Source organism: Lipophrys pholis, assembly GCF_963383615.2.
Source record: "Lipophrys pholis genome assembly, chromosome: 22".
Classification (NCBI taxonomy): Eukaryota; Metazoa; Chordata; class Actinopteri; order Blenniiformes; family Blenniidae; genus Lipophrys; species Lipophrys pholis.
In genome coordinates this window covers 8,947,670-8,973,505 of record NC_137644.1, presented here as the reverse complement: position 1 = coordinate 8,973,505, position 25,836 = coordinate 8,947,670, and the positions used below count along the sequence as shown (strand labels likewise).

The window sequence follows — 25,836 nt, the reverse complement described above, 5'->3', positions numbered from 1 at the left end:
GCAAAAGTTCGACTCCCTCAGACCACATGAAGGTGAACTGACATTCACGAACAAATGACAAAATAATAAAACCGGCGGAATAGAGTTACGTCTGGCGCCGTGCCAGGCTGAGAATCTTAGAAAGTTACCGAACAATGTCCCCACCAGGCAGTGGTTGGATTAGTTAATACGATTAACAGCTGAATCAACAGTAATGAATGCGGCTCACAATTTCCAGCATGGAGATGAGGAAGGTGTATGGCGGCGATTAGAAGAGGTGACACACCAGCGGGCTGTACACGGTTTACTGCTCCGAGCACGCTCGCCGAGCTTACAACAGACGGGTTATTTAATTTGACAATGAGGCATCACAATGCAGCCTGTGTTCCTGTGAAAGCCAAACCAGGACATGTTTGGGAGACTCTCCCTGAAATATGTGAACATTTGAGCAGATTTTCCCCCAATTCTGACAAACGTTTTATGATGATGATGATTATTACTGTTATTAATCTTTTAGACTGTTACATAGATTCCTCATTCACAGTAATTTAAGCCCAGTTTACATGAGGTTCACTTAAAAATTAGTTTTTTTGCATTTTGTTTCAGAAAAGTTTTGCATAGGCGCAGTCTCAGTGTTTCAGAAGTGAAGATGGGGCAACTTCGGAAAATTTTATCTTGGGAAAATTTTATCTTTTATCTTTATCTATGGAAGTTTAAAATGTCGTCGTGTAAACGGGGCCTTTCCTGTTTTTCATTGCCTATAGATCTTAGCAGCCATTAACAATAATATCTTAGAACATAAAAACATTCAACTGACATTCAACCCTAAAAATATTAGATGATGTGTCCAAAATGGAAAAAAAACATAAAAAAATCTGTTCACTTGAAAATCTGTATTTCAAGTGCACATTGTCTATGACTGACAAAGCCAATGATTTTTGTCAACGGAGCGACTGATTGTGTGGTTTCACACATCATTAGGTCAGTTTAGAAAAACAGTTTATAGCATTGTTCTGCTATATTATTGAGAAACTTTGTTTTTATTTATTTACGGCATATTTTTATAATAGCATCACGATAACCGACTGGCTTTGTTGGAAAAAAAAATGACCCTAATTGTAATTATCAGTGAACGTGTGAGTTGAGGGAGATTCGGCAAATAGTCTGACTGACAAGGACATTGTTCTGACATTGTCTCTGTCCTTTTTAATTTCTTTAGAGCTTTTAGAAACACGAATGCGTCGCATTCGCTTCCATCAATAAATCAAGGCAGACTTCAATTGCAACATAATAGAAAGGGGTGAGACATGACGCGTCTCTCCGATGGGGTGACTCAAGCCGTTAACCAAGCTGAGACAGCCGGCGTGGGGAGCGTCCTGATTTCACTCGGATGACTGAGGTCCCGTCTCACCAAACATGACAGTCGACTAGATGGTACTTGAACTCACTCCGTCTCCCTTCCCACGTGGGATCCCATTAATTTTCGCCACATGTCACGCAGATGTTGACATTTCATTTACTCCGCTCCGCCGGGAATCACCTCAAATCAATTGCAGGTACCTGGAAGATACCGTAAATCCTCGTAACGGGCATGCCCTAAGGGCGAGTGAAAGTGACATGATGTCCCCCGGAGAGAAATTAGCAGTACACTAACGCCTATAGAGCCGGCATGTGGATTGACACCACAGATATGTTTGTTTGTTGATTGCTTTATTCACTTTGGGAATTTGAGAAATCGCCACGTTTCTCCATGGTGCGGGAACATTGCAAATTCAATTCTGTGAGAAGCCTCCGTCGGTTTCTGCAAGGATCCCCTATTTGAATGTGACACACTTAATCATCATCGTCATCATCATCCAGGGAAAAGATTTATCGACTCAGCTTCCAGTCATACAGAAGATGGTAAATTATATAAAACTTGCAGTGTATACAACACTGGGGTAGATGTTAGAGACATGGCACTGCAGCAGCACCACGGGCCCAAGACTGTGACTGCCCACCGGTCCCAGAAATAGGATCGGGAAAAGAAAACAAGAACAGTGGTGTCCTTGAGGTGAGAGAAGTGGAGTTGGGATTATAAGTTTGCAAGTTGAAATCCCACAGGTCAACCACTGAGTAATCAGGTTTTATTCATGGTCGTGATTTTGTCATCATCGTCGGCATATATCGACTCTGCTGCATGTCAAATCGAAGGCTTCGTGGTAGTCGGCCGACCACCAGGGGGCGAACGTAAAGTTAGGGCTTCATTAGGCCGCCGAGCAAACAAGGGAGCGGCAGCCGCAAATTATTCCACAGTGGATTGACGTGAGACTGAAACGTCATATCGGACGCAGAAGGCGACAGTACAGCAGCATCTGGAGGTGAGTAGAGTACGAGCTCTATAGTACCTCGAAAGGGATCAACACATGTTGTCATTTTTTTTTTTTTCATTTTTGTGACGGTGACCAAAAAGAAATCCTACGCAAATAGTGTCATAGAGTCGCGTCAACGCCGCAGAGCAACACAATAGACTTAATCAACCACATGGAAACACTCCACAAACACACACGATGAATCCATGAAGGCCAAAGCTCACGTACCTGTAGTAAAATCCATTTTCTTTGTATGTCTTTCCTGAATAGGCTTGATTTATTTATTTTTTTTCCCCCTTTCATTTATTTGCACTTGATGATCGCACTCCAATGGCATATTAGTCCTTAGTCTTGAGGTCATTTTATTTCATTATTCATGATTGATTTTAAAGTGAAATAATTGTACACAAATAGTTTATTTAAAATAGAAATGTAGTAAAAAAAAAAACTTTGATTAGTATCCGTGCCTATATATATATATTAAATATGAATTATGATGAGCTAAATGCAGAGATGGATTTTTCCAAAGGGGGTTAATGTCTTTCTTTCAAATCCCATGTGGTTGTCAACGAGGGCACATGAACACCGTGATGCCAAAAGTATTTCCTCTGCTATCCTAAGATTCCAGCGTGGGGCAGTGATAATCCAATAATAATCCCCAATCAGCAGGAATTCATCCATTCATTCATATGTCTGTGTTTATTGTAGCTTGGAAATAAAATCTGCTTGTGTCCTCTGAGGTAGAAAGATTGAATTTGGATACCTAAATGCTGAATACATATTTTAGATGGCAGCCAAAAAATAAAAAAAAGAAGAGGATTAATCATTTATATGTCTGCCTTTTGAGGCTCTGCTGTGAAACTAGGTTGCCACTCAGAAGAGCTATTTTCTAACTTCTAATGTATTGGTTCATTTGCAAGGAACATTTTTTGAAAAACACATACAATCAGCGTTGAAGGCCGTTTCATTTCACGACGCGCTGAAAGTCAAGGTCATCTTGCTGCAGTGGACCGACAGTTAATAGGATCTTCCAGTGTGGGACGCACGAGAAATATCATTTCCAAAAAAGAAACCTCTGGTTTCTGTACTTTCGACAAGCCAAAGAGAGAAATGAGCCTTATCTCGGAGGAAGGCAGACATCCATCAGCAATTTCTCTCCGTTTATCAGCCCACCCGAGTCGAAACGTGCAGTGCTGTCAGACATTAATCAAATGCCGACACCTCACATTCAGGGATCAGACCCCCCCCCCCCTTTTTTTTTAATGCCCAAATCTGGTCATTGTCCTGCTGAGGCTCTCCGGCTGCAGATTCGAAGCTGTCGTGGAGCCACACTGAAGCAACGTGAGGGGAAAAAGCACAGACCCTGTACTTGGGACTCCAAAAAGAAAGTACGCTCGAAGTCTTTCACCTCAGCCACCTCATTACACTTTTATCTTCTCAAATGCATCGGCATGCGCCGTGCTCTTAGAGGCCGCCGCCGCCGCCAACAGCGGGGACAGGATGAAGGGAAAGTTCCATTCGCTGCGTGTCACTGTGTCGCGAGCGATCCCGTCACGGGATACGTAGCAGAACGAGACCAGAGAACTTCTCTCCAGTTTATTGTCTGTTCTTCTAAACTCCCCCGCTGGCCACTCACTCATTCTGTTTAGAAAATCACTGAGCGCTGTTGATGTGCCGAATCCACGGGGTTGTCATAAATTGAAGATCACGGACACAAGCGCGGCTGGCTGAAACCCTCCGCGGGTTTATATTCATGTCAAAACATTGATCGAACATGGGCAAGCAAAGGTTTGCTGATGTAGATCATGGAGGAAATCTTTGTCGCTGATGTTCGATTGCGGTCTCGGAGACCGCTTTCTCATGAATGCCTTCGGAGGGTCCGGATTTTTCAGATAGATGAACATCTAGATACAAAATGGCAGGGAGGCAGATGTGGCTGTGGAACAATTCCCCTCAGAGGCTTAGAGTAAAAGGATGATCTGGTTTGGGTGAAGGTTGAAGTTTCATTCGTTTTTGTTACAAACTGTGAGACGTAGGTGTTTTGAACAAAGGCCCCCCGATTACACAACATCTTCAAGTGAAAACTTCCGTTGTGTCTGGAGGTCGGTCACCCGACAACGGGGCCTGGAGCCGCTTGAAATGCAACTTTTTGAAAACTCGTCAAAAAGGTGCGACTTTTCTAAAATGTCCCCGTCTCCATGAAAACGGGGGAAAAACACAAGTTTTACAAAAAAAATTCCATCTGTGTGTGTGTGTGTGTCCATTTGTTTATCTGGATTTGTGTGTGCATCTTGATATGTGTGCGTCTGTACATTCCCATGACACATGCTTCCTGCAGGGGATATTATTAGGAAACGCTCCATAAGCTTACACAACTCTTTATATCTGAAACCAGATGACAGTGATCACCTCGTCAAAATCACAAGGTTGTCCTTAAAAACCTTTAGGTTGGTATAAAAGATGGTTATTAACTTTTATAAACTGGAAACAAATCGATGTTTTCCTAATTTAATAGCTTATTTCATTATGAAAAAGTCATTCATTAATTGTTTCAGTTTCTTGTATCAAGTACAAGGTTCCCTGTAGTTTGTCGAGTTACGGCACTGCAGTGACAAAAGATATAATGCTTGTTCACAGTTTATTCTTGCCGGAGGTTAACAGCCATCCTGGCCATCTGAGCATTAGCGGTGGCAACGCCATAAAGCTGCTTCCTCAGATCATTACTATTCAGTATGGCCATTATTGTTTAATACCGCCATAAAAACTGCACATTACAGCTACTGTACTTATCTTAGCCAATCAGAGGCAATCTTTTATGACAAGAGATTTTGCCAACCAAATATATATATATATATATATATATATATTATTATTTTTTTTTTTATTTGCCAACGTGTGACCGACAGTCAGTGTGTGGTTGCGCGAGAGAAAATTCAATTTTTCTGTGGGACTTTCTTCTTTTTATGATACCAGCTGTGCAAAAAGTGAGTGAGCATGCCTCCTGTAATTCCACCGCCACTGACATTTCTCATGATTCTGACTGCTGGAGCTAAAGCTTTGAGGTTGTTATTGAAAAGGGTCAAACCTCAGTAAAAGAAATATCTCTCTCTATAAACTCTTTTTTTTTGGTCTTCTCTAAAAGTTATCCCCTCATTGCCTGGAGTGTTGCACTAAAAAAAAAAAAAAAAAGAAGAAGAAACAATCGTAAAACACAATGTGGGCTCCAAAAGTGTCTGCCTAAAAGAAAACGAAGACAACTGGAAGCCCCCTTTTTTTTTTCTGCTCGTCAAGATGATACTAAATTGTTGATAAAAAAAACAAAACATTGGAGTGGAGATTTACGTCCTTGGCAAACATTTACGATCATTACGAGCTTTCTGTGGAGAGGGTGAAAAAAGTGGAGGCGGACCAACCGCAGTGGTGAATTTGGAAGTTGCGGATTTGCATGAATGTTAAAAACAAGTAGGATACTATGGATAACGTCGACATAGAAATCCTGCGCATATTGAAAAACCCTGTGAGTGGCATTAATAATGCATGATGCTTACATGGTCCTACCTGGATTATCCAGCGCGCACGCACTTTCTCGTGTGTCTGGATATAAAACAAAATGATGGCAATACAGTGTGTTGTAATATTGTTTTCAATACTACATGTATAGCAGGTTCAGCAACAGTGTGTCTGGACGTAAACCACCAGACTTTTAACAATATATGGAGGATTTTCTCGTTGTCGTTGGCAGAAACCAATGCTAATGAACATACACTGGATGGTGAAGTTTTGACATAATTACTTCCACGGACTGGAACAGATTGTGTTTGTGCAGCTTTGCACTTTCAAATGAAATGCAGAACTCCAACGCTGCACGACTTCCATGTGTGCTCCTGGAAGGAAATGTTCCAGGAAGGTAAACAACAGGTTGCTCAGATCACTTAAGAAAAAGAAGAATTTAAGTGTTTAAAGCAGGGGTGTGGAGCACGAAGCCATAAGAAGCTCCAATTCGGCCAAAACCACCAAGCGAATTGTAAAAATTAAGATTTTTTTTTTTTTTCAAGCAATTTTCTTTAAGAGTAGTGGGCAAAACACAACACTAAGACACGAGCTGAGATATCGGTGATGCCGCCATGAATGCGAACAAACTTGCATTCGGCTCAAATCCATGCTGTCAGTCAGCTTGTAAAAAGATGCATAATGTAACAGCAATAGTTTTTGTTGTAATTGTATTTCCATGTTAATTGTAGTAATTTTCAGGAGTAATTGTATGGTTTTTGCCAAAATATAGACATTTTCATCACGTATGCTATGCGTCACAACAAGGAAAACCTTTAAAGTTTGAAATTTAAAGGTTCTTAATGCACTGTTTTACCTGTTCGACCCACTCAAGATGAAATTGGTCCCTAAAATAAAATATGTTTGACACCCCTGCTTTAAATTTGACTTCGGCCCCGCTTTCAAGGGAAAACACAAAACTTACACTACAATCTTTTTGAAAACGACTCCGAAGGTGAAACTTTTTGACAATAAATCGTCTCTATGGAGATGGTGAAAACGCCTCTTTTGTGCATGAGCGCCACAGCTGTAGTAAATACTTCTAACTAAATCGTTGCCGTCTAAAACGCAAAGAAAGTTTTCACTTGAAAGGTTTTTTTCGTGCAGACGAGGCCTTTGACTTTTGGCGTCCCAGACTGCTTTCACGTCACTAATGAGCTAATCTCAGGCCCGCGTTGATGTATTCTTAATGTGGCACGGGCGTATCTTTCCCCTCGTCTTCATATAGAGAGCAAATCTATATTGCATGCATAATTCACCCTGCCAATACAACCTGCCCCATGAATAGATTCATCATCACACCCTATATGGGGTTGTGTGCGAGGAGGCCTCATCAATCTCCACGGCCGAGTACAGTCGGCTTTGGCAACATGTGTACGGCTGAAAGTGCTATGAATAATACCTGACGCGAAATTCTGCAAGATGAATGGAAAGGTCACCGCGAAGCTATCGAGCAGATATTTTTGGGATGTTTCTCGAAAATTCCCAGAGGAAGTCAAGGGGGTGAGAGAAGTTTAATCAATGACCTGGTTCCGGTAATTACTGTTTGCTTTTATCTTCATTATGCTCGGGGCTTTGATTAAGCAATATGTGAGGGATAGGTGGCCTTAATTGGTGGTTGCCAAGGCACATATCTCCCGCTTCTGTTGTGATGCATGACGGGAGGAATGGAGGTCAGGAAGTGAGGGACGCCTCAGGTAGCTATTCCTGGCGACTGCCTCGGTCGCCGCTCACATCCTCTTAATTGTCCCGGTCAACACACGACAAAAGACGAACAGCAGTCAACAGGCGGACGGCAAACAGCGCGCACATGCTTCACACGGCGGAAGAGAATAGTTCATACGTTGACATTTACAACCTAATTAAAACCAAGAAGGGAAATGATCCGCATGGGGTCAGATGCTCATTACGCGCACACGCCAGGACGCGCAGCAGACAACAAGCGGGATCTCGCACACCTTTTCTAGCCACGCCACGCACATTTTAGCGGAGCGGCGCTAATCCCACCCAGCTGGAAAAACCTTCTCATTTGAATCGCTAAAATCCACGGATGATTAAAATATATTACCTTGTCAGAGAAATTCACACTCGTAATATTAGAGATGTATGTATGCACATAAATTCCCCCCCGGGCCTCCTGCGTTTTGATTAGGGTGCCGAACGGGGAGAAAGTGTAGGTAACAAATAAAACGTATTAAAGGCAGGAATTTTAAACAGAACAAAGTTGTTGCAAGAATACGCTTGCACATCGTTGCATTGCACGTGCGCACGTTAAACCTCCCGGGGGCCGAGGAAAGTCCGCTGTCACATCTGACTTATCAAAGTGGAACCGTGCCTCTCGGCCGCTTGTTCCAACGGACGGAAAGCGAGCGAGTCTTCTGGTTGAAGGACTTTCCTGCTGCTTGAATCGCGACGCAGTCCAATCTCATCAGGCGTAAAACAGAGCGAAATTTGGAATTTGGACTTGCAATAAGTCAGCAGATTTCCTGGCAATACTATCAGCGCACAGATTTCTTTTCAGTCAATCCGTGTGTGTGTGCGTGTGTGAGAGAAAAACAGTCCATTCCGCCAATCCCAATGAAACAGAGTCCTTCGAGTCCTCACAATTTAGTTAACACCCCCGACAACTACAGTGCAAACGCTTTGCTGTGATGTTTGCTCGTGTTCGTGTTCAGTCCAATCAGCCAGCTCCCCATTTCCCCGTCTTCTTCCTCCTCTGATATTCTCGTACAGGGCGAAGACACCAGGGTGCGATTCACTGGGATTAATGGGGGCGATCGATCCCCGCTCTGGTCCACGCAGCTCGCCTTTCTGCTGATTTACTTGTAGAATTAAAACGTCTTCCCCAAATATTGATTCAAGCTTTACCGTCGCACTTCGCCTTTAACATTCAAGTCTTCAAAATCTAGCCAAAGACCTCCTCTTTGGGGGGGATGTTAAATTGACACAATTGTGGCAATGGGTCAAGTGAGAATTGTCTTGGTAATATTGAGATTTTAAAATAATAATGTATTTTTTTTGTGATATTTTACTGCAAGTAGTATTTTCAAGCTTGATTTTAGCATTTGTGGCTCATTCTATCTTATACAAATAACATCGAAGCTTGAAAAATGTATGAAATGTAAAATAAATCGTGTTTCTACTAAAACACAGTTCAAAACGGGATCATTTCAAATGGTTTGACTTAACAAGATATTGTGTATTAACTTAAAAACAAGTCCCTCTATCTTGTTGAAATATCAGTTTTCAGGTGAGATTATCTTGTCTAATAAAAACTTGGTAAGATGGGAAGCACTCGAAACGTTTGTTATGTTCTTGCACAATTCTATGTTGAAAACGGAACACATGAAGCTTGTGTTCATTAAATTAATGGTGTTTTTACCTGCAGTCCATGGATTGCTTTTTTTTCATCTGATGCCCATCTGTCGAACGCCACGTTATGCCGCAGGAACCTAAAACTGACGCGATCCTTCAGACGTATTGAACAGCATTCATCCTTTCCTGTGCATTCACGTTTCCGCATCTGCATCCAGGTGCTTCGGCGAGTGTGTTAATCATTCGCAACTGGCTTCCCGATCTTATTTTCACGGGTAATTGGCTATGCGGCACATGGAACCAGAGACCTGCAGGCGACGCGGAGGAAGCACGACACCGGCGTGGAAGGAACTGTGATCGCTGAAGCGTGTCAAACATTTCCCTCCCCTCCTCCCCTCCATTCAATTGCTGGATCTTATTTATTAATTGTATGCTCTCGTTCTCCTCAAATACACCGTAATCTACCCAAACATCCCCTACACATTAGCATATTGGGGCGCTGCGCGTCTTTCACAAAATCTGTGCAGCCTATCCTTAATTTTGCTCCTCATTCTTCTCCTCCTCCTCCTCCTCCTCCTCCTCCTCAGTCTGAGAGAGCAGCCATATCTCATTTAGACCTGGAGACGCCTGTGCAATTTCCTGGAAGATTACAGTGATGGATTCACACAATGTCGAAATAGCCCTTCGCTATTGGCCAAAGATGGTTTTTTTGAGTGGCGGTCAAAGAGCATGCCAGAGAACAAAATAGTCCTTCAATCACACTAATGCGTACTTTTGAATGTTCCACCAAGTATTATCTCCCATGTGTTCATGGAGAAGGGTGAGAACACTTTTCTCTTCTAAAATCGCACGTTAAAAACAGATTTCACGACACTGATTCGTCACCCCAGACGAAGACGACTCCTCCACTAACTCCACCAGTATTTCACTTGCCCCTTTCGACCAGGCGCGCCGAACGAGGTCATAGCCGCCTGACCTCGGGGCATTATTACCCAGTAATCACGTGTTGCTCTGCATGGCTACATTTGTTATTTCTTGTTGACAGCCTAATGCTAGAAGAAGGCAATTTCACCTGATGGATGGCCGTACGATGAGGAGAGGCTATATCAGCTTTGTGCCTCAGCCGGTGAATTAATGCACAACAAAATCCCACAGATGCCTGAACTAACTGCCCCGAATACCCGCCGTCTCAGATATACTGCCGGCCGACGTGCTCCAGACGCCGGGCTGTTATTGCCGGAGCTGTGAGGACCTCGCCGCTTGTCAGAATGTGCACGAGGCCCATTCATTACCGTAGTATTTACTTGTCCTCTTAAATCAAATAGGGCATCAGTTCCCTACATTACCACGGCACAATGAAAGATTGTTGACTTATTTTTGAGCAGGACGACTGATTCATGGTCCTCGGGCCGTCCGTGATCACAGAAATCAATCGGCGCCGCTCCTCCGGTCCGCACTTTGTCTGTTGGCGGCAATAGGGATAACGTGTCAAAGTGGGCCTCCTCAATCTTGTCACTTTAAGTGCAATCAATACTGCTTCCCTACGAACCGAATGTCTCTGAATATCACCCCCAACCCCACCACCCTCCTCCGCTCCTTCTCCCCTCTCCTCACACCCGACTGAACATTTCAATCAATATTTGACTGGAGGCTAAAAACATCTGCAGGAGCAACAATGAAAAACTGAGGGAGGATTAAATGCTATACAATATACTGAGGACGATCATAATGCATTCTGGAGGAGCGTCGATGTAGGGACGGCAATGCGGTGCAATGGAAAGAGAGAGATAAAATGGAGCTTTCTGCCCGTGTTAAGTCTGTTCCTGTCGTGGAAATGTGACACGGTTCGAGTAATTTATTCGAAAAGCAACTGTATTTTGCAGGCCTGTCAGATTCTAACAATTAAGCTGCGATTTGACAAATTAAATGAGATATCACAGCTCAATTATGGCTACAGAAATATTTTTGTTTCTTTAAACACAACCTCCCTGCGCAGATTCATTGTCCTCACCGCCTCATACATCACTAAAGACAATTCTCAAAGTGTGACCCACCGACGGCTTCCAGGCTCCTTCGATCCAAAAGAGTGCGCCTCTGGCCAGCGTATCTGTAAATTAGTCAGTCTGAAAAATTCAACAACCGCAGAGAGAGCTCGCGCACGAGAGAGGGAGAGGCTTGACACAAGCACCTGAGGTGCTTGGCCCTGGAAACGATTGTATTAATTGCCTTAGGAATTATGAGACACAGACCTCCACTCCCTCATGCATATTTGACGCTGGAGCCTCCAGTTGCAGCTAATGGATGATGTTTGCCGCGGTGCTGCATATGTATTAGCAAACCAAGTTATGAGCGGGTATGTGGCGAGCACCTCTCCACGCATGCCAATCTGTCTGTGTTTTGGCTCTATTATATCTCCAGCCAGCCAGTAGCGAGCGCGGGGGCCGGGGCGGCCGGGTTGCCTTGTTCCTAATTGGTGTGACTGCTCCCCCTCTCGCCCGACAAGGCTGGCAAAGTGGCACTGCCCTCCTCTGGTAATCTGATTCATCTCGCCTGACACAGGTCTGACCTCTGCATATTTGCTTCATACGTGCTTCCCACGCTGAAAACATGTGGAAACATACAGCCGAGAACACACACAAAGAGACATTAGCAAATAAGAGAGGTACGCAGTCGAACCGACGGGTGCCAACTCACATCGACTCAAAATGTCAGTTCAAAGAGTCATAACTCCATTTGAGATATGGCTCTGGACAGCATCACCATGATGAAGAGGGAGGGCTCTTGACAGTGTTGTTAGTGGAACGGCATCAAACAGTGTGGTGTGTGTGTGGGTGTGTGTATGTGTGTGTGTATGCCACATCTGCTGATAATGTCCACACGCGGCCCTCGAGTGAGAAGTGAAGTCATTGATATGGAGTGCTTGTACATAGCTATACATGGTGTCCTTTTAGTGCGCAGAGATCGTCTGGCAGGGCCGACTGACATCTCATCTGATAGCTTTTGAGGCTTCGGAACACGATGCTCTGCTTCATATTCCTGTCTTATCAAATATGGAAATATCTCTAATGACGGAGACCGACGGGGAGATTTTGTTACGGAATCACTCACAATGTGCTGAATCAGGAGTGGCATTGATAAAGCAATAGACCTTGTGAATGGGAGTTTGAAAGGAAGCAGTTTACGGCACTTAAAAATGTCTGATCATTCATTCAATATGATCTCTGGAGTTATCAGATTACTTAACCCCTTACTTATACTTGTACTTTACATAACCTTTCTCTGCAAAACTAATATTATGTCCATTCTATGATCAAATAAAATTATACTGTGTAAAAGACAAATCAGTGATGTGGCATTTTCTACTTTTTGTCCATTTATTTAGGTCCAATACAAGTCCAATGTAAGGCTTCTTGAGCTCATTCCTTTCATAATGATCAACCAAATAAGAATATCACAACATATTGTCCATCTAGTACTCCATGGCACCGATCAGCCATCAAATAGTATAATGTGCCATGATTTTGACCCAATACTTAAACGTCTGTGTGCCTCTACACTATACTGTTTGTGTGATTTATTCCTTTTACGTCTGCGCATGTGGAAAGGTATAACACGAAAGTGTCAAAGTCCGGACGTCAGCCGAAGAGTTGTCGACAAAGAGGCGATTCCCGAGTGAAGACGTAGCGTTGTGTCACGCTGTCAGATACAAGACTCCTCCACACAGCCAGCGGTAAGACAACCGGCCAGAACCAGACGCTCGAGTCTCAGATCACATGCCATGTTCTAAAATCCAACAACGTTTTTCAACTATTGTTTTTTTTCTGAAGTGCATCTGAACACGTCATCTGGTCGTGCAAACAGGCCCACTGAAGTGCATCTTATAGATGGCTCCTGCTCCGACACACCTGATTTTAATGAGCGCCTCTCTATTAGGCTTTCTGCCGAGTCCGCTGATGGGCACTTTATTAGATTCAGGTGTGTTGAAGCAGGAAAACACAGAAAACATTGGAGCCTATGGCCAGCCTCCACCTCGCTCACACCTGAACGCTATCGGGGACTCAAGAGGAACTAATCTACCAGAGACTACCGCTCCATGTTCGGATGTTTTGGTCCTTCTATAGTGTGATTTGTGGAAAAAAACTGAACTTAGCGATGAAGAATGGAGGGTTAAAATTCCCACTGTACAAAAGAAGAATAAGCAGAATGTAAAAATGATGACGCAGGTCACATTTATGTAAAAAATTCAATTATGTTGATTAAAAAAAGATAAAGCCTCCAACTTGCACCCGTAAACTAATGTCCTATGCTGCTCATGAACCTGCTGCTTATAGATATACTTCATTCTGTACAGGTCTTAAGTAAGAAGATGAGTTGTGAGTTAGTCGTTTGTTTCCCTCTCAAAGTTTTGAGAGGTGACAAAATAATGACGCTCTAACGGGGACACACATGGAGAGTTTCCATTGGATGAGTGTTCAGATTTTTCAGGCCCCCGCTAACACGACAATGGTTCAAGTGAAAACGCATCATTTCTGGTTTTTGTTTCAGAAAAGTTTCGCGTTTACACGGCACATGCGCAAATAGTAGAAATACTGAAAACTGTGTAGTTCTAATGCCAGGCCATAGGTTGGCGCTGTTGGTTACTTGTTATGGCAAAACCACATACGCATTAGCACAGAGAACAACTGTTGCTATCGTCAATCTACTCGCACATGTGTGTAGAAGAACTATTTACTACAGTGGGCATGAGCAGTCGCAGCGTGTTGCATTTTCCCACGTTTACAGAGAGACCAAGTCTGAGCGCTTTTAAAAGGTTCTGTTTTCAGCGACTCCGAGCTTTGTTGTCACGTGAACAGACCCTCCAAAACACAACGATGTTGTCGCGTAAACGGGGGAAAGCTGACACCAGCAATAGATCCCTTCTTGTGCTTCCGCAGTTTTTTTTATCCAGTGTAACATTATTTCTCATAACACATACAATGGTCACACTATACAGCCTAAAGGTGGTAATAACAGTGATGACCGATGCAGATTTTCCCCGAAATAGCTCCACGTACCCGAGAGCGACGACACACAACCTTAAAAGTTATCGCCTCTGAAACTATAACAGTGAAGCGAGGGTTTGGTAAACGCTTTTGACTCCCTAGATGTGGTTACAATTTGGGTAGCGGAGCTTGAAAGGAACGGTACGTGAGCGGGAATATCTGATCCAAGCAAATAACATACAATGTAGCTGCAAGGCTGTAAATTAATGTGCAAATGGCTCCTATTTAACACTGAACACAGAATTTACTATGCATTACCGTGAGAGGGTTACTTACCTGATGAATCAGAGGTTTTAATTAAGTCTGAATTGCCCCCACCCACTCGTCCCTGGCCCCTTTTCTGCACGACCCATAAAGTGTGTGACGACGCTCACGTTTTCCTCTTCATGCCCAAGAACATGCTGGTAACCATTGATTCTGATTAAAGCGTCGCGGTTGTGAGGGAAAACCATGTCGCACAGACACAGTTTAATTACAGCGTAAAGCGAGCAGCGGCAACGAGACGTCTCGTAAAGGAAATAAATCTGACACGTCTATGACATACAATCAGTCCGTACAAAAAAATAAAAATAAAGAAATGCATTATGTTAACATGTGAATAGATTCCAGGCAATTAGTGCTACCTGTGAGGCTTGAAAGCGAGGAAGATCATCGATGAAGATGCACGCAACTCTTTGAAATCAGACACCAGAGCGATACCAGCGTGTGTCGTGCGTGAGCGCGGTATCTCACTACAATATCATACCAGATGGGGCAGAACTTAAGTAATGACTCATTCATAAAATGAGAGCCGAGGATCAGTTCACCTCTCTCTGGGTTCGACTTGGCCCGGGCGCCACGACTAAACGCGTCGTCGCTGCCGAGGCAGAGAGAGAGAGAGCGAGAGTCCGTACTTACAGCGAGTGTTAAGCAGTCCGTTGGGCTTTCTCGCGCTTGGTTGACATATTCAGACGGCGTGCGTTCAGCGTAGCACCGGGGAGGCTTTTCTCTGACAGAAAGAGGCGATGTGTGTATCTGGCTCCAGCTGCATTGTTAATCGCCATGGCCACTGTAGGGAAACAGCAAAAGAGATAACGGCGTCAATGTTCATGTGCAACGGAGTGGAGGTTTTCTCATTCCGCAGACTTCCTGCTCACAATCAATGAATTGCTGTTTTTAGTTGAATAACTTCAGGTTTTGCACGAGTTTCCTCCGGTGTCTCCTCAGGTCAGAACTGTAAGTTTGAATGTCTTTTGCAGAACCAGGCTCAGAGGTGGAGACCTCCTGCTGTTCTGGTTGGGGTTAGACCAGGGAAGGCAATTGTATTTATAGAGCACCACTGAGACACGAGGGAATTCACAGTGCTTTACAAAGAAATTAAATGATTACATTAAAGCTTCACAAAGGGAAATCTTTTTTTATTAAGAATCAAAATCTCAAGCGATTAAGAGTAGGAAATACTTTAATACTTCTCATATTCTCTCTCACACACTCTCATCCGTTTCATGGGATCAATTTTACTTTGTGCTTTTCCCATATTGGTATCTGGCATCACAAATCACCCACAAATATTCCACCCTCTGGTCAGAGAACCCCACATATATGATGTACACGCATTATTTCTCACCATTTTTACCCATGTATGACTTCAAGTAACCTCGAATGTATCAGATTGAAAATCCTCGACCGGGTCATTCGTGATACTTAGCAAGCGATACTTGAAGGGCAAAAAAAAAAAGAAAGAAAAAAAGTCTTGGTCCTGATTTAGAATTTCAGTTCCTGTCCTCATAATTATACGGCACTAAGTCCCTGCAGACCTTTAATCTCCATTATACATAATGTAGACATACTGTATGACGACCTGGGAAAATGATGGCGGCTCTGACCGCCTCTGATGTAAATGGCGGTGGCCTGAGTTCACTCTATATGTGCACCTTGTATGGGAGTCCCGGCCCTCAGAGGCCATTCGAGTGCCGCAGTGCTCTTACTCATATTACCCGCTGAGCCACGGACTTCACGTCTAAATGCAAATTTCGCCGCGGAGCACCTTGCAGGAATCGAAGCAGCTGAGAAATCCCTTTAACCAGGTCCTGCTCGGTTATTAAAAAGTAACTCTTAACAAGCCGCTTGTTTGTGTCTTCAGCATTTAAGAGCAAGAGCAAACCAATGTCACACCTGACTCTGAAATGAGGAATTTAAGTTGAGTCCAAGACGCCAACGGAGAGACAGGAGCGGCTTATGACGGAATAAAGTCCTGAGCCTCAAGGACGTGATGTTGAGTACACTAAGCCAGTCTGTGTGCCGGGGAAGAGATGTAGCTTTGCGATAACAATTTGTGTTGATGGCATGTCGCTGCACGGACACATCGGGTATTACCGTCTGTGGCATGCCATTCAATGTTATGACTAATCACAGAGCGCGGTGGCGGCGGCGGCAGACGAAGCGCAGAAGCTCTCAGCTTTTGAAACAAAACAGCTGCCCCGAAGAAAAGAAGACAGCCGTTCAACGGAGCACGAACACCAGCAGCGCTCTCAGTGAGTGAAGGATTGGAGGGGAGCCTGCGAGCTGAGACACGCTGGGGCTGTGCGACACGTCGCTGTGGTGAGAAAACACGTCGTCCAAATTATTTTCCCAGGGTGGAAATCTGCCTAATGATCTCTGGTGGGCCAATCCATTTATCATGCTAATAAGACAATCTCGGAGTCTGGTCAGATGTTGGATCGAATTACACGACAGCGTTTCAATTAAAAAACACATGGTGCAGAAAATGATCTCTGTTTACATGGAAACGGCAGAAACGCTGAAATCGAGGCAGTTTGCATGCCAGGCCACCAGGTGGTGGTGTTGTTTATTTTTGTGGTGACACCACACACATGTGCACACAGAGAATAAACATTACCAATGGCAGATTGTTATTACAGTGACTGTCAACTATGAAACTACCAAGTCATGACACTCTGGAGGTAAACATTGTTGTTGTCCAACGACTGAGCATGTGCAAAACGATTTACTGCGGCTGTGCTGTGCACGCGCAGTCGCAGCATTCCAGAAAAGGTTCCACTGAGAGGGAGTGTTTTCATAAAGTTGCTTTGTCCCCCATTTACACGGAGACAGAGTTGGAGTGTTTCCCAAAAGTTCCATCTTGGCAACCATTTTCAAAAAGTTGCATTTTCAGTGGCTCCGAGCACCATTCGTCTAAACGTAAACTCAAAATGCAGAGTTCCATATTCACTTGAAAATGCGGCCTTAAGCATACTTCATCATTCTGTAATCATGGAACAAGAAAGATTCGGTCGCTCTATGTACGGTAAATTTATTCATAAAATCATCAGATAAGAATTTAAAATATAGAATATGCAGGTTTCTTGCTCGCCAACAGGCAATTAAATCTACAGAAATCTAAAAAAGGAGTGAATATATGTTCTGTGAGGCTTTACATTTAGAGTGGAGGTACTTCAGACTGATTGGCTGTCGAGTACCGTGATGAGTCTCTTCTCCCCTCCGAGCTGTAGATTTAGTTTGTGTGACAACTAAGATATATAAAAAAAATAAAAAAGTCTGTCAAGGTTATAGAAAAAAAACAGTGTATCGTCTCGGTGGGCTTAGAGTGACCCAGGCGGCTGTCTTTATCCACACTCTATCACCTTAATCTCCAAAGAATTACCTCACCCTCTGGGGAGGGGTAACTCTTATCTAATAAGGCAACCAACCTGCGTGGCACACTGTCATCACTGAGGAGCTCCAAAGGTCTGGCAAAGAACTCACTTTGCACTATGTGGACCATAAAACCCCAGTTTGTCCTACAGAACCGTGTAAAGATAAAGGAATGAGTTTTGCACTTGGCTGGTTAGTTTATCAGGTTATTGTTTCAGGCAGTGAATCTGCGTGAATGGTTGAAAAATATTAATCGGCATTGGAGTTCTACCAGGCAAGTACAACTGCAAAAATAGCCGTGGTCAGCTCAAGAGATTATATCTCCCGTTTGACTGGGTACAAATCGCATCATCTGGCCGTCGCAGAAGGTGAAGAGATTATTGGCAAAACATTTATGATACAAATATATAATTTCCATACTACAAAGCACTTTCAGGAATACTGTGGGTTCAAAAGAATTTCTATATATTTGCTTAACGTGATGACTCATGCATCCAAAGGAACTAGATAAATGTTCTCACATACATGGAGTTCTGTAAAATTAGAATGTGTCTGGATGATGACGGTGAAACCCACAAAACTGTTATTTTGAAATCAAAAACAAAGATTTTTTGAATTTTCTGCCTTGTGTTACTATTTGTCATTCTTTGCTCACAACACCACCCTGTGGTACAAAGCAGTATTACATGACTGAATATAATATACTGCCACCTATATAAATCTATGAAGGTTTCCTTGCAGTATTTTGGATATTCGAGGTAATCTATTGTTGCTTTGGACAATACTGATCACTCCATGTAAGTTCGTCTGTGCAAATATCAACACACTTGCACTTTCTTTTCTTCAAAGTTGTTCTGGCTGTTTTAGTCGTTTTACGTCGTTTAGCTGTTTTGAGCCAGTTTTGAAAAACAGCTTGCAACGCAAAAATAAATGAAAACCAACGTTTCTTTACATTCCATATCCCGAAAGCCGCAGGTGGCTGACCTCTGACCTCGTGTTTGCGAAGGCAGATTTGCATTAGAGAAGTGTCCTACGAGCTCTGGCGGTGGTCTGTCCTTTACAAGTGACCTTCCAGTTATGAAGCTGCCCCACTGTGTGTCACCTAGAAATATATTTTAATTCCTACAAAGTGCAGAACAGTGAAGATGTGACCTGCAGGAGGGGGGGGGGGGGTAAAAAATGAAGCGTACTCACCGAGATATAACCGACATCCACCGAGACGAAGCCGTTCCTCACCTCAGAATACCCCCTCAGTGAAAATTGCTGCTTTATGTTTGATGACTTGGTGCATCTCCAGGAGATCACCCTAAGAGTGCCGTCTCACTCGCCCGCATCATGAAAACATGTTCACACTGCCGTGAACTGTCAGAAGCGCTTTGGTTGAGACCCCGTGGAAAGCACGCACAATAAGACAAGCCCTCCCCGAGTCTTTCCATTTTTAAATACCCCAAAGGGAGCGCCTGTAATGCAATTTCCTCGTACTTGTTGTCCCCCGGCTGCATCTGCCAGGGAACCTTCTCGGAGAGTGGGCCGCTGCTTTATTGCTGCATCAGCATTATGGAGGAGGGCCGCTCCTCTGAATCTGAACCTGGTCATAGATCTCAGCGGACATCTACACTGGCTCTTCATTATCTGCTCTCCGCCAGCATCCCAGCAGGGGTGCAAGTGTCTGGATTGAAAGTCTTGATTATGTAACTGTCTGAAAGGCTGCCTGTCAGCCTATTTACAAGCCAATGCATCAATCTCCCTCCCGTTCCTCGCTAGAATATCCCAGACTTCCGTGATGGATCTATGGCCAAGCGCTGCTGGGAAAACGGTATCCCCTGTTTGATCAAGAAATCCAAAAGTAAAGGTCATCAAAAGCGATAAATAAAAGCTCATATTTCCAGTGGCTTTATTTTTTTTGTCGAGTTTCAAAAACCAAACGTTTGCGCTTCAGAGAGAATAAAAATAGCGGAGCAGCGCCTCCGCAGATGTGCCTTGCTCTGGGTGCCGCTTAGAATAATGCAAAACCCAAAGCAAACAAAGAGGGAGATTAGTGGATGTGTTTAACCTCGGGGCGGGAGGATTCGGTATGAGACCCCAGAGTTTGCTCAGCTATTTGCACTGTTGCCTCCCTTCCTCTTGTCATTTCCCTCCGCAGCGCGTCCCAACATCACGCCACTCGGAGCTAACGGCGCTAATTAGCGAGACCACCGAAGGACTTTTTTTTTTTTTTTGGCAGCGAGCAAGGTTATTAGGATTAATTGCGCGATGGGTCGTTCCATCGCAATGTCTGTTTTGATTCAATGACAATTCATTGGTGCCACTCACTCTGTTAACTCCGCTCTCTGTGGCACCGTTACTGAAGTAATGCTACTGAGTAAACAAAGTACCCAAGTATCAGAGGAAAACCAGACATTTTATTCTCCTCCCGAGAAATCTCGATAAATTATAATTTTTTTTATATATATCTTTTGGTGCAAAAGTCAACCATGATTAAATATAAATCATCTTTAAAGCCATGAAAGCAAAAAAAAAAAAAGATTTGCAGCGTTCAAAGGTTGAACTTGAGTGGATATTGTGGGGAAAAAAGGAAAAGTCAACACTGCACTGAAAGAAAAAAAATTCCATTCCAGTCAGATCACAGCTAAATGTGGCCTTGATATGAATATATTCTAATATAAAAGTACTCAAAAGACTGCATGTGGTGCAGGTAGTTATTTTATTTAATTTTTTTTTACATTCAAAGTCTAAACGAGTCTCTTCCAGCCCAAGGGCACGTTGTCAGGAGCAACTGGGGAATATTTTACCTACCGACCCACAAACACCTCACCAAAAAACTTCATGTGTGGACAAAGAACAAGTCAAACGAGAACAATTATGTACCTCCATGTAGGTTAACCCATTAAAAAAAAAATAAAGATTTAATGTCTTCAATAAAGGTGTTTTGGAGGAATCCTGTATTTTTCCACATTCATTGAGTCCATGAGCAGATGCTGCGTTATACTGAAAGCACAGTGCAGATGGCAGCGCTTTATTGTTTTATTTTTTTTTTGTGTGTGTGTGTGTAAACTATACATAGCCTGTTTACAGTAAATGTGGTGAGGTTTCTGTGCCGTCTCAACCGTTTCTATAAAAACACAGAATGGCTCCCAGAGTTCCTTTAAAGAAGCACTTTTTAAACACAAAGAACGCACGGCCTAATACTTAATCCCTACATCGAGATTGACTGTAGAGGTGTATCGATGGTCAATTCACACAGCGCAAATAAAAAAGGTTAGCCCATATATAAGATACAAACACTAATTTAACTGAAGAAAATCACTGTTCAAAGTTTTGCTGAATCTAGATTTACAATTATACTGTAAAATCAAGGACTAAAAACAACTAAATACCTTTTAAAAACAAGGCACATTTCCTATCAGGTCTAAAAACAAGATTTTAAATCATGACAAGCGCCAAGTCATTTGCAGGGTAGAAATAAGTGTGAGGACCGGCGTCTATTCAGACTTGTGTTGGGATTCAAACCCGGGTCCCTTAAGCTCAAAGTCAATCTTTAACATACACTTTTCCCAACATGCTATGATTCCATCTGAGCAAACGAAGGAGCCATTTTAAATCACGAGTGTGATTCCACTCACGATCCCTCTGTACGAGATATTTCAGTCTCTTTTCTAGGGTCAAGGTGAAATTTATTGTCCCGGAAGGGGACAGCGTGTGGCGCAGCCAGCAGCGAGACATCGATAAACCAAAGACGAACATCCACGCAAAATGCACAAAAAGAGTTGTGGCGTCTGTTGGGCACTGCGGGTCGGCGAACTGAACCAGACGGTGGCAAATTAAACCGTGAAAACCGAGCTGTGGTCAGCCTGTTTCCCCCCCCCCAACTCCACAAATGTCGATCGAGATGCAAAAAGTCCCGAGCGGGCTCTGCAGAAGCCTGACGACAAATGATTTGCTTAAACCAGGAGCCCCGATGAGTAAAAGGACCTGGATCGACGAGGATAGACGCCCTGGAAGTGTCATAAGCCCCGTTTCCACAGTGCCCCTTGGTGCCGGTACGGGTCAGGTCATAACCGGTTGGTGTGCGTTTCCACTGACTCAGAACCGTTACCAACCGGTACCATTGGTAACCATTTCTCGCTACCCCTCCACTTGGGGTACCAGGCACAATGTGCCGGATATGAGGGGGAGGAGCTTCAACACTGCCGTCTGCTCATTGGTCCGTGACAACCGCTGTTCTCCCAGCAAGCAGCCATTTCCAATCAGTTCTTCTGCAGCAATCAGGTAACTTTTTTGAAAATGTCCTCCCGTTATGGCGTCACAGCCTGCATGATTACGCAACCATTCATAACCCCGCCTACATTTCAAACCGAACCCCGTGTAATGGAAACGCGGCACTGATATGGGTCTGGTTACGGATAGCCAAGGGGCACTGTGGAAACGAGGCTATATAAGCAGCAGCTATGTTTTCCCTTCCCAATGGCGGTTGTTGAACCTCTGTCATTTCCATGGCTCAGTCTCTTTCACTTCCTCACCATAACCCTGAGGGGAATTGAGGTTTGCGATCTGAAAATGTTGAACCTGAAATCTAAATCCAAATTTCACAGTCAGGGAAAAGAAACTGTGAAAACATTTACAGGACGATACTTTCAGGGGAATTTCTTGCTGGAGTTGGCGAGAGCCTTAAGTCAAATGTCAGGTAACCTTTCTGAGAGCCGCCTGCTTATTGTCTGCATGTCGGCAGTTTAACGAAGCTCTTCCGCTTCTTGTTTTCACTTAGTAAGCGTGTTTCTTTCACGAAGCGCTAAACTTCCTACGCCGCACAGATTTTTCCTCGCATCAACTCATGTAGTTCAGGTAACTTTGCGGAGCGAACCACTTTGCGTACACGTGCAGAGGGGATGAAAGCAGGTCGGTTTGTCCTTGGCTGGTCTGGCTTATATTGAGAAGACACTTACTATATATATTAAAAAAAAAATAAAATAAATACCATTTGGGACCTCTAGATGTCACTGCATGACAACAGAAAGCTGCTACCGTAATGCAAAAAAAAGCTTATTACTACCGTGTTAAACCGGCAGAGCAAGAAAAAGGTCTAGAAAAAGAAAAAAAACAACAAAAAGCAGAATTCAATGTAAAAACTGGGAAGTATGCAGCAAAAAATATATAATTTATGTAGTGTATAAAACATACAAGTGACACATTTCTTTGATGCAACTGATATTCAAGTAAATATGTAATCAACTACAATTTCGAAGTGGCGCTCCATAGATTGAGGACGTTCTGTGATATTCACACAATCAAATAAAAGCGATTTATGAGAGAAGACGATCTCATAATCTATCTGATTATAAGGACTGTCATGTTAATGGTTGAGAGGCAGTGTCGCAACAGCACGTTTGCCCCCGAACAGAAGAATCGCCTCCAATGTTGCCGCCGCCAATGTTAAATCAGAGGTTGAGTCCGAACCCGCGAGCGAATCCGTGTTTGCTGCGTTTGCAGCTGAGAAACAAACACAGAAAATAACACGGATTTCTTTGTCACACCTTCCCGAGCTTTGAGCCAAATGACGAGATGAGATCTGAATCTGCAAATAGAAGGAAAAAAGGAATAATAATAAAAGGAAGGCCTGAGATTGCTTTGTGTACCATGATAAATACAGTTAATTTATTTTTATTTTTTTCAAATCCCGTCTGTTTATTTAACTTTTCACCGAGTATAACAGATAAGCAGTCCAATTTAAATCTTTTGCCCCCCTTTTGATAAATCCACCGACTGCATATTTATAGAAATCTATTCCATCTGCCTCTCAAATCCTTCGCTATTGAAAAGAAGGAAAAAAAAAAAAAAAAGGTGCTTTACAGGCGTTCACCCTTCTCCTCAGCGGGAGTCACTTTTCGTGGACACGCTCGGAATTTCACGAAAGGATGAAAAGTTTGGGGGCGAGGAACAGAGCAAGGGTTACCCCGGCGGAGGGAGGAAAACCATCTGAATAAACACCAAGTGTGGCTCACACAAAGGTGAGCTTTTGCACATTCCAGCCAATGAGGAGCTCCGTGCAATCCACCGCGAGCAGATTGGATTCAACAATATTCTCCACTGGGCCGGCCATTCAGAGCCGCTTTAATCATTCGTGTCTGGAAGTGTATTTAAGAAAAAAGTTCACAGACCGGTGTGGTTTCTTTGCACGTCATTGTGTTTAAAAAAAAAAAAAAGTAGAGGTGTGGAAATACTATAAAGGCAGTAAATAAATCCATAATGGAGGTTTTTTTTTCCCCCTTTCACAAAAGGTTAAACAGCAGGAAGGACTCCCACAATGCAAAGGAATGGAAAATAGATCATCATTTGGCGTTTCTTTTGTGCGTTTAAGCCTCCGTTTACACGACAACGTTTGGGGTGAAAATGCCTCATTTTTGTGACGACACAGTTTTAGGAGCCGGGAGGGAACCCAACGCGCGCGCCTTTGCGCCTGGAGTAAACAAATGAAATTCAAATATCCTGAACGTGCAATCTCCATTAACAAAAAGAGCCTGAGGTCAGACTCCAACCCGGTTATTCCTGCTGTGACTCACCACAGCTAATAAATCATGCCCGGCTTTCCAACATTGCTTCAGATATGATTACAAATCAATACGTCCAATATCGAAAGTGTCCGTTTTATAGAGAGGAAAGTCGGGACACTCATCATAGGACCTATCCTCTGTTTGGCTGGAACTACTTTTTCCTCTGTCTGTCTTAGTGACATGATGACTGTATGATTACTCCACACTGGTGCAGTCGACTCGTCAGAGGAGATACGTATGAGGATGGCTGATGGAGCGTGGAGCTTTGGAACGCTCCCTTCAATGAGCGCGTTAAGCTTTGACAAAATGAAAATCGCAGGTATTGAACGTTACCAATGATCTATATCTGTTATCTATTCCAGCTCACGGTAAGTCTGAACCCGTGACTCCAGCGGGCGCACACCGGGCCCTGCTATCCTCCCTGAATGAGGCTGATGAGGATCAACAATAGACGTGATTCAGTCGGATCTGCTGAGCATGACCTGTATTCGTTCAGCAGCTTTAAGTAAACAGAGCATGAAAATCGTCGTTTTTTAGAAAAAAAAACTGTTCACGTCTGATAAGCCAAAGTCGACCAGACGCATCCAAAACGCGACCATACATTTACAAAAAGGGCTTCAGTCACAATCAGCAAAGTTGATTGCGTTTAGTAAAATATCGCTAAAATAAATAGTTCAGCACAGGATTAATGTTGTTGCAGGCAGGGCTGATTACAGAGTCTGGGTGGGCAGTGGATTGATCCACTGAAATAAACCGGCGCACCATTCCGAGGACTTCATTCAGGGTTCATGTAAACCTGGACAATATGAATCGGAAACAATTTAATGAGATCGACCAAAAAAAAAAAAGACTGCGTAAACGCAGCTCGTGACAGTTTTACTTCATGATGATACACAAAGCCTCAACGCTCTGCATGATCTTAAATATCTGCAGGACTGAAGATGACGTGTTGGGGAAAAAAGACGAAAAATCATCTCTCCAGCAACTCATCTTCTCCTGGGAGGTGTCGTCCTGTGGTCCAGTCGATTAACGCCCAGGTTTATTTTTATTTTAAAGATTGATTATTTCTTCCCCCCCCCCCAAAGTCTCGTTGTGTTTTATCTCGGCTCAGCAGAACGGCTCGCCGCCGTCACGGAGGGCTTTGCAAGTGAACTGAAATCCTTCAGTTGCAGGTGTGGAGAGCACTGGGGGTGGGGGCTCCTTCACTTCTGCACTCCACTGATAACTTTAACATTTGACCACGTATTGTGTTCGAGCCGCTGGTTTTATGAAAGCAGGAGGCGACGAAGCCTTCCTCCAAACAGATTCGCTATTTTTTATTTTTTTCGTCTGAGAGTAAACTCTTGAAAGGGGAATAGACGGCCGTGCACGGACCTGATTAATGAGCCTCTTTTATCAGCAATCTGCTTATTTTGGTTG

The 25,836-nt window shown here is 43.5% G+C and overlaps 1 protein-coding gene across 4 annotated transcripts in view; it reads right to left on the bottom strand.

Moving 5' to 3' along the window:
- chrm2a (cholinergic receptor, muscarinic 2a) overlaps positions 1–25,836 on the bottom strand; it is an 81,556-nt gene that overhangs the window by 29,121 nt on the left and 26,599 nt on the right. For 2 of the 4 annotated variants that reach the window (XM_080491689.1, XM_080491688.1), the window contains exon 2: positions 15,134–15,284. The exons of the other annotated variants lie outside the window; for them this stretch is intronic. The gene's annotated coding sequence lies outside the window, so the exon portion shown is untranslated. The remainder of the gene's footprint in view (positions 1–15,133; positions 15,285–25,836) is intronic. 4 annotated transcript variants of the gene reach the window in all.